The sequence below is a fragment of the Propithecus coquereli genome, unplaced genomic scaffold, assembly GCF_000956105.1.
Source record: "Propithecus coquereli isolate 6110/MARCELLA unplaced genomic scaffold, Pcoq_1.0 Scaffold138, whole genome shotgun sequence".
Taxonomy (NCBI): domain Eukaryota; kingdom Metazoa; phylum Chordata; class Mammalia; order Primates; family Indriidae; genus Propithecus; species Propithecus coquereli.
In genome coordinates this window covers 8007541-8016096 of record NW_012138080.1, presented here as the reverse complement: position 1 = coordinate 8016096, position 8556 = coordinate 8007541, and the positions used below count along the sequence as shown (strand labels likewise).

General features: G+C 41.0%; 1 pseudogene across 1 annotated transcript; it reads left to right on the top strand.

Moving 5' to 3' along the window:
* Positions 1 to 1649: 1649 nt before the first annotated feature.
* On the top strand, positions 1650 to 2927 carry LOC105806125 (annotated as a pseudogene). The gene is made up of 2 exons (XR_001137240.1): positions 1650 to 1909; positions 2127 to 2927. The product of XR_001137240.1 is annotated as a phosphopantothenate--cysteine ligase-like (transcript).
* The last annotated feature ends 5629 nt before the right edge of the window (positions 2928 to 8556 follow it).

Sequence of the window (8556 nt, the reverse complement as noted above, 5' to 3'; positions counted from 1 at the left end):
TGGCTCATCAAAGTCAATTTTTGTTCCAAAATTTCTAAAGAAAAACTCTTATCTCTAAAGGGTTGATTGATTTATTTCAAATAGCAACATCATTTCTTCTTGTACCTATACACCATCTTTGTTTTAAATTTAGTTCTCTAAGGTCTTTGAACTCATTGGACCCATGAGAAAGAACATCAATCCCTACAATTCCATTCGATGGCCTCAAATCCACCAGGTGCTTGAATGGTCCTGAAAATGAGTAGGGTGGCACTGCCCCAGGTGTGACTGGGCACTTGCTTGTGGCCCTGTAGAGTAACCTGTAACTTCTCCTCTTTTCCAGGCAAGAAGACAGAAGGTAAGACGCTATGTTGAGAGTTAGCCTAGTGTCTGGCTCCTGCCTGGGATGATTTTAAACCTAATATGTAAATTTTGAATGCAAACAACTAAGTAATCACTAATCTGCTTATTTAAGTGACAGAAGATTAGTAAATCAGGGATCATGATGTTAAGCCATGGATTGGATGTTCAGAGTTTGATTTCCTTCAGAGTTCCTTCAGATGTACAGGAGCTTGGTCTGTACACCCTCCATGGTTTCTCTGCACATCCTTTTTTCCTCTCTGCCCGTAACCATGACATCTTGCAAGCAGAGGACTCCTCCCAGACCTTTGTGCTTCAACAACTGCACAAGAGGCCAGAACTCCACCCCATACAATGATTATGCCATTGTGATCTTGATTTGCTTCTTAGCCCATATCCAAAATTCCTCCTGCCTAGAGGAGGTAAAATACTTCTTATGCCCATGTGATTTTGAATATAACATTGAACCTCCTAGGGATTCAGTTGTTTTTTGGTTTTCTTTTTTTATATAAATGGGGTAGTTGGGAAGATTTCATGACTACTATGAAAGGGCTTTATAAGTTGTAAATGCTACCAAGAGGTCAGGGTCAGGCCTGTCCCAAGCTGTGAATTCTTGAGGCAGGATTAGAAATGTAGGCCCATGTACATGTCTAAATTTCTAAAAGTTATAAAAATTGATAAGGAAAAACTTCAGTCTTTCTTCTTTGACAAATATACCTTTATAAAGATCTGAAAGGCATAGTTTAAATTTAGAATTTTTCAACTGCTTGGAGTCCTATGCTAGAGTATAACCCCCTCCCCACACCTCTTCCCCTCTCTTTGCACCCTACCTTTATCCTACCACAAAGGACCTGGGTGCACATGGGCATCATAGTCCATGGTTCAAGCTCTGTCTACCTCCTCTCCAAGCAGCTGCTTTTTGGCTACCCCTACATGGCTAGAATTGTACCAAATCCCAGAACAGGGAGCTTGGAGTGGATCTGTTTATGATCCACATGGTGAATCATGGGGCTTTTTCTTTTTTCTTTTCTTTGACATCAAGCTGGAATTTGTAATTGTCAAGATGTGAGTGAGGGGCATTGGTCTGAGTTAAAAGAGTCAATATCTTGAGATCATTATCCCATAGCATTTTCCTAGCATATATGATCATTTACCAAAATATTTAATGGCTGAAGAATGAATTTTGTCTTTGTGATTTTATTTTTTTATAATTCTAGAATTCCAAAAACAAGTTCACTTATTCTGATACTTCCTTTCATTTCCTAGTTTTGGCTTTTATTTTAAACAAGCTACAGTTAAGAAATATAATTGAGGCCCACCCAGCCGAGAAGTCCCCATAGCTCAGCGTCATCTTCGCTGAGCTCTGGGACGGAACTACCACGCACTTCCAGACCCAGCAAAAACCAGACCTAGTGCCAAAACTAAGGCAGTGACCCGCCCACTCACCACTGCAGCGCGTGGACCAGGCTCTACTGCAATGTTTTACCTGGCTGCAGCCGTGTCAGATTTCTATGTTCCTGTTTCTGAAATGCCTGAACACAAGATCCAGTCATCTGGGGGCCTACTGCAGGTGATGGGTGCTTCTCTTCCAGAGATCTGATCCCCTATAACCAATCTTGGGTTAATTTTCTCTTGATCTGGAGATGGCCTATCTGCATCTGTATGCACTAGGCTCTGGGGATACAGAGATGAATAAGACACCGTCCTCCCTCATGGACCTCACAATCTAGTGAGGGAGCTGGACACAGACATAATTACAACACAGAGTGACAAATGCTCTAGTGGAGATAACAATGAAGATGGTGCCAAAAATGCTTTCTCCTTTGGTTAAAGATTGGGCTCCCAAAGCATTTATAATTTCCTTTAAGTTGGAGACTGACCCCTCCTCGTAATTAATCATGCTCGGAACGCTTTGGAAATTTATCAACATCAAGTGGTGGTGGCTAATATCCTTGAGTCACGACAGTCCTTTGTGGTTATTGTAACCAAAGACTCAGAAACCAAGTTATTGTTATCAGAGGAAGAAGTAGGAAAAGGCATAGAGATAGAAGAGAAGATAATGGATAATCTTCAATCTCAACACACAGCCTTTATATGTGAAAAAAACTGAAGTAAAAGCCCTTATAGGGTCAAATATTATTCAGGGGTCTTACAGCTGGTGAGAACTATAATAAATCCTTCGCTTTCTTTCATAAGGACAGAGAAAATGAAGGAAAGGAAAAAAGTGATGTGTAGGCAAATATAGTTTGGTATTTTGTCTTTTAATGACCAAACCACCTGACACACTTTGACCTGAATGTCATTTTGATTTTGAAATTGAACACTAGAGCTGTTTCTCACCTTTAACAAAAGAGCTTATTGGGAATTATATATTCCTCAAAGTCTACATGGGGGCCTGAATATCAGCCTTCATACTACAAAAGGAGGATTATGGATGCATGAGTGATCATGCTTTGAAGATCAAATATTTGTTGAGTGCCTACTATGTGCCAGGTCCTATGCTGAGCTATGAGGATTAAAACAATGAATAAACATGTCTTGTTTGGGAAATGGATGTATAAAAAAATACAATAAAGTGTGTGCCAAAAAAAAAAAGAAATATAATTGAAACTTATTATAGTGTCAATGGAAAATACTATTCACTAATGTGTGGTTAATGGTGCTATTGCTATCAGTTATTATATTTCATTAATAAAGTGCTCTGAGAATACCTACAAGGTTTTAAGGATGCAATTTTAAATTTAACTGGAGACTGTTTATTCCCTTATCAAATATTTAAATGGCTTCCACTCTATGGTGAAATGTTTTAAAATCCAAAAGGTACAGAAAGACATTAATGTAGGAAAGTATTGATCTGACTCAATCGAACCTTTGACTACTACAGAGGGAAATATCACCACAGGTAGTAAGAATTGGAAGATTGTTTTTTAATTGGTGGTTCTAATTTAAAAAGTGAAAGATCATTTTGCAATTCTGCTTTCAGATGTCTTACCTTAGTAATATTGGTTCCTTGCCTACTCACGTGGTATTAGAATATGACATTGAACCCCCTAGGGATTCAATTACTATCAACGTAAGGCCTGACTTGGAACAGCACAAGCCAAGACATGATTCTTAAGGTCTCCTGTGGGAGCCTTGTGGCAAGTTCATGAACATAGTTCTGAGCAGGTAAGCATATAGCACTGTTGGATCTAAGGACGAGCATCAAGGAGAGAGACTTGCCCAGGTCTAGAGGAAATTCTATGTGACAGACACTGAATATCCAGCTGATGGCTTTTAAATGAAGGGCTTGTGGTACCTCTCACCAAATATTGTAGGCTAGCCTGAGGGACTCAGAAAGGCTGGGATGAAATTAGAAATGATTTCAGGAGTTATCCACCAGGTTCCCCACCAACTGATTGGTCCTAGAAGTTCCACCAAGAGAACCTAAGCCACTACATTTAAGGCTTTGATATCTGTTAATTCCACTTATCTTTTCTGGTCAGAAGTTTGAGAACCAAGATGAACATTTTGATGCCACTGCTTTGTCACAGCTATATTGTCACCAAGGACCTCTGGTAACACCAATAAAATAGCTAATCTTTATAGAATCATTATGATGTTTGGCTCTATGCTAAGTCCCCCCACAGCCATTTTCTTCTTTAATCTTTAAAATAACCTTAAGAGATACTGTTACTATATCTATTACACAAAAGAGAAAATCGAGGCACAGAGATGTTAAATAACTTGCCAGGGAATCACTGAGCAGCGAGATGGTGGATCAGGTTTCAAAAGTGGACAATGAGGTCAGGAAGAATCTATCATCTTGATCTCTGTTAACAGCTAATTTAGAAAACTCTTACTGAGGGTTTTGGACTTCTGCGGGGTTTGGAATGTATGTCTGAGCTGATCTTCCCTAGACCTTATGGGACTAGGAGACCCAGATAACATCTGTTTTATTCTTGTTAATCAAGGGAAAGAAAAGAATAACATTTTGATTGATTTCTAGGAGGCAATATTAACAGAGTTCTGGGGGCTCTGAGTTTGAAGTTCAAGGGAACAAAATGATCCCCCAAATCATCCACAATTCAAAAGCTGCAGGAAAAGGAAATGATTGCCTCTCTGTGTTAAGGACTCAGGTCGTTGGACCAGGTCTGGGTAACGGCAGTGCTTGAGGCACAACGGGCAGTGGAGGTATTTGCCCTATACCAAGTCCTTGGCTGACGGTTGCATCAGGGCCTGGAACAGCTCCAGAGGCAGACTGGTCTCTGGTGTGGATCTGCCAGCTCACCCCCACCCCACTCCCTACCCCCAACTGAGGCTTTTGGATTGAATGTCCAAGGAACCGCCGTCGTGTTGGCTTGAAGTTTCCAGTTCTGCAAATCTGATCTCTCCCCAAGGCTTACCTTGATGTTGATTCCAAGTCTAATATATGGGGCTGATGATGATGTAAGAGACAAATACTTGAAAATTGGACCTGGGCCCTTTTCAGGCTGTGGCAGAACTGATGGCCAGACTTTGCTGTAGAGGTCTGAGAGGCCGAGTGGAGGGTGAGGGGAAAAGTCAATCTGAGTTCCTGCAAACCTGAATACATGTGCTGCTGTAATGGAGCAGCATAGGCAACCTTTTTCAAAAGCAGTGCCTCAGTTTCCTCAATGCAAAATGTAGGATGATAATCTTAAGTGCTTTGTAGAATCTAAGAGGAATAGTGGTAACAGACAAGGTTTACAAACTGTTATTATGCATGAAATATTGCAACACTGAGTTTTAAAGAATTAAACTTTAATTTATTGACATGACATGAGTAAAAGTCATGTTGTTGCACTCAAAATACTGGGCTAGTTTTTACACCGCCCTTTTAAAATGCTGATTATCATGGATAATCATTATATCAAAGATGACCCTTTTTGGGCACTTTATCATGTTCATTGAATCTTTGCCTTGACTCAACTCTAGCCCAGTGACATGTAGATTATGGCTTTCATAGATTGGTAAAATTAAATGTGAATAACAACAAGTATGATAAATATAATAATAATAAGAAGAAGGGACTGACACAAAGTTTGGAACTTTAAAACTTTTAATTTATTTTCTAACTGTGTAAGTAGCGACTATATATGTTCTCCTTATTAAAAAATGTTGAACCACATTATAAAGGAAAAAAAGGTCTCTGATGACATCATCTAATCTCAGTGCTTTCCAAAGATGGAGCCACTGTGATCAGTTTGCTGTGCCTCCTTCCAGATCTTTCTCCACACATTTACATATATACATAGGTCCATATAGAAGTACACACTTTGGATGGTTTGTTTAGTAGAGGGCATCATACAGTATGTTTATTCTCCTTCAGGTTCTTTCTTTCCCTCTTAACCTTGATGATTTTTATATATTAACGCAGCTCTATCTCATTCTTTTTTAACTGTGGCACCCACTTGCTCGATGTGATTCTATCATGCTTTATGTAACATTTCTTACTTCATTGTATGTGCTTCTTTTTGCACATGTGTGGGTATCTTAAAGAAATATGCTCACATATACACAGAGACATGAATATAGCTTGCTATTTTTTCCAACTTAGGGTTTTAATGAAGAGCAAGTTTCCATTGACATTCCCCACTATTTTCTAAAATAAAAATATAAAAGGACAATTACATACTTTAAGAGGAACATAATTACAGAAAAAAAAAAAGCAAACAAAAAAAGACAGTCTTCTCCAAGAAAGGACAGATGGAAGCTCTACTATATTTTCAGTGCAGATCAGTGAAAATTTCATCAGGGATGATGAGCCTGGTGCGAGAATCTGATTTGGAGAACCACTGCTCAAGTCTCACCTCAGAAACAGACAAGTTCTTCTTCCGTCATGTAACGCCACAAAAGAAAACCATGAAAGACTGAGAGCTGCGGATTCCAGGCTGTGCTGTCTAATTTCCCTTCATCCTCTGAGCTGCTTTCTGCCCCACCCCCTCGCTCCTGTGGGAGGCACCAAAGGTAGCGAGTGAGCTGTGGGCCAGTCAGTGCACACTGCCCAGGAGGGCTCGCTCACACCCACAGCTCCGGCCCCTTTTTACTCTCAAAAACAATTAGTCTTTAGTGTGGGGCCATTTCCTAAAGTGTGGTGGTTGCTTCCAGGAAATATGCCACATGAATGGAGAGGTCATTCTTCAATTTAGTAATTATATATTAGCTTAATATTTATTACAGAAAAAACCAAAAGGTACATAATACCTACTGCAAGAAACATGCGTTGATTGAAAAAAAATATTTGGAATCAGATCTGCACATCCTGACATAGACAAGACAGCAAGGTTAAAGTAAGTACTGTCTGTGTGGTCCTGACCCATCTCATCAGCCTTTTTGAACCCCGGTCTCCTGGTCTGTGGAACAGTCAGCAATACCGACCTTGCTGGAGCACCACGGACAGCGTATGAGGTGGGAGCAGAACGTGTCTGGCACGTAACAGGATGCAAACGTGAATGAATATAGGGTTTACTCTTCTTTTCCCACTTTCTTCTCTCCCCACCCCCCACCCCAGCATTCCCTACCCCAGGTCCTAATCCAGAGTCTTATTCCGACAGTTTGGAAACTTTGTTCCCCAAAGTCTTGCTAAGGTGTTAACTGTCAGCAATGTCTTCATATTCTAATTGTGCAAGGTATGAAAACCAGCTAATCTTCTATGCACAAATAAAGGAATCTCTTAAGGAGAGAATTTCAGGCCCAGAGAGGACATTCTTGAGGAGAAAGATACTCCTAGAGATAGAAAAAGAACACCACGAGGATTATTTGTTAGGTCCAAACAGGGTGCAAAAGAATCCATGTTTACCACATTCAAATGAAAGAGCTGTCCTTTTCTCCAGGCCAAGGTATTTGCTTTCTGACATACAAGGCCAAGATAAAAATCTATTAAGATCTGAAAAGAAATTTAGTTGGTTGGAAAAAAAAAAATAAAACCATCTATCCTTACTCATCCAGGAATAAACCAGGGGAAGTGAAAACTTCTGGTTCAGTTTTGAAACTGGGTTTTATTTTCCACTGGATTGGAATGTACAAAGCAGCATGGCTCTCAGGAATCTCCCACGGGCCCCTGAGGTCCTTTGTGAAAATGTAAGTTATACTGACTCTCACTCAGAGTGAGAGCTTCGTGTATTGTCTGGAAACAATTAGAGGTATTTTTCCATCTTGGTCTGACAACCTCAGACACATAGGCAATTCGGAAGGGGGGTGTGCAATGTCTAAATTCTACTGTTAACTATTTAAATGGTTAAAGTATTAAAACTAATTAAGTTGAATATGTTTGGAGCCCCAAAGGGTGGACAATGACAGAAAAGGGAGTCTCAGAGAGGTTTAAAAGTCACCAGGAAGAAAAATCTTGGAGCTCTGGAAAATATTTTGTCACGGCTAATGATTTTCCAAGACCCTTCAGGAAAATAGTGTGACAATGAAAAGCTGTTCCGGGGAATGCCTGAACCAACATCAGAGGCGGCCTGGGGACCTGGGTGACTGCGACTGAGCCTGGAATCACCTGGTTTAAGGGGTGGCATCAGCGCTGTGGCCCCTGACCAGATGAGGCATAGGGATTCCGAAGTAACCAGCTGCACCTGCACAAAAGTCTTTTTGTCAAGATACACCAGTCTCCTGGAAACTGCATTTGGATTATTAAAAAGACAAATTCTATGGGTTTACACATTGGTTTGTTTGTTTCAAAAGAAGGCTGGAGTGGAAAGAGAGGTCACAGGGTCAGGGAAGCCTGAGAAGGCGCTCAGGGAAAGAAGGACAGTGTGGACGCGGAAGTATGCAAAGCCTGGGCCTGCCTCATTTGGCAAGTTTTGTGAAAAACCTTTTAAACTTTATTTTAAAACTTAAGTTAGAAGCAAATGTTCCCACCTTTACCCTGTTTGTCAGCAACATCCAAATTGCCAAGTGCAGTTGTGTCAACAGCACAAGGCTTTGCATCTGCCAAATGGTACTCGGCACAAACGCCTCACATTTGTGCAAGGACCTAACACTTGGCAGCGTGTTTTCACAGCTATGGGTGAGTGGATTCTTATGGCAATCTTTCGGGGGAGGCGGGAAGGCATCACCACATCAAAAGATGGAGACAGGAGGCTTGCAGAGATGGAGGATCTTGCACAATATCGCCGAGCTTGTGAGTGCCGAGGGGGGGGCGGGGGGGAGGAGGGGCAGGACTCATACCTGGCCCAAGTGTGGCCCTCAGGTGTCTGTCCCCACACCATGCTGCCT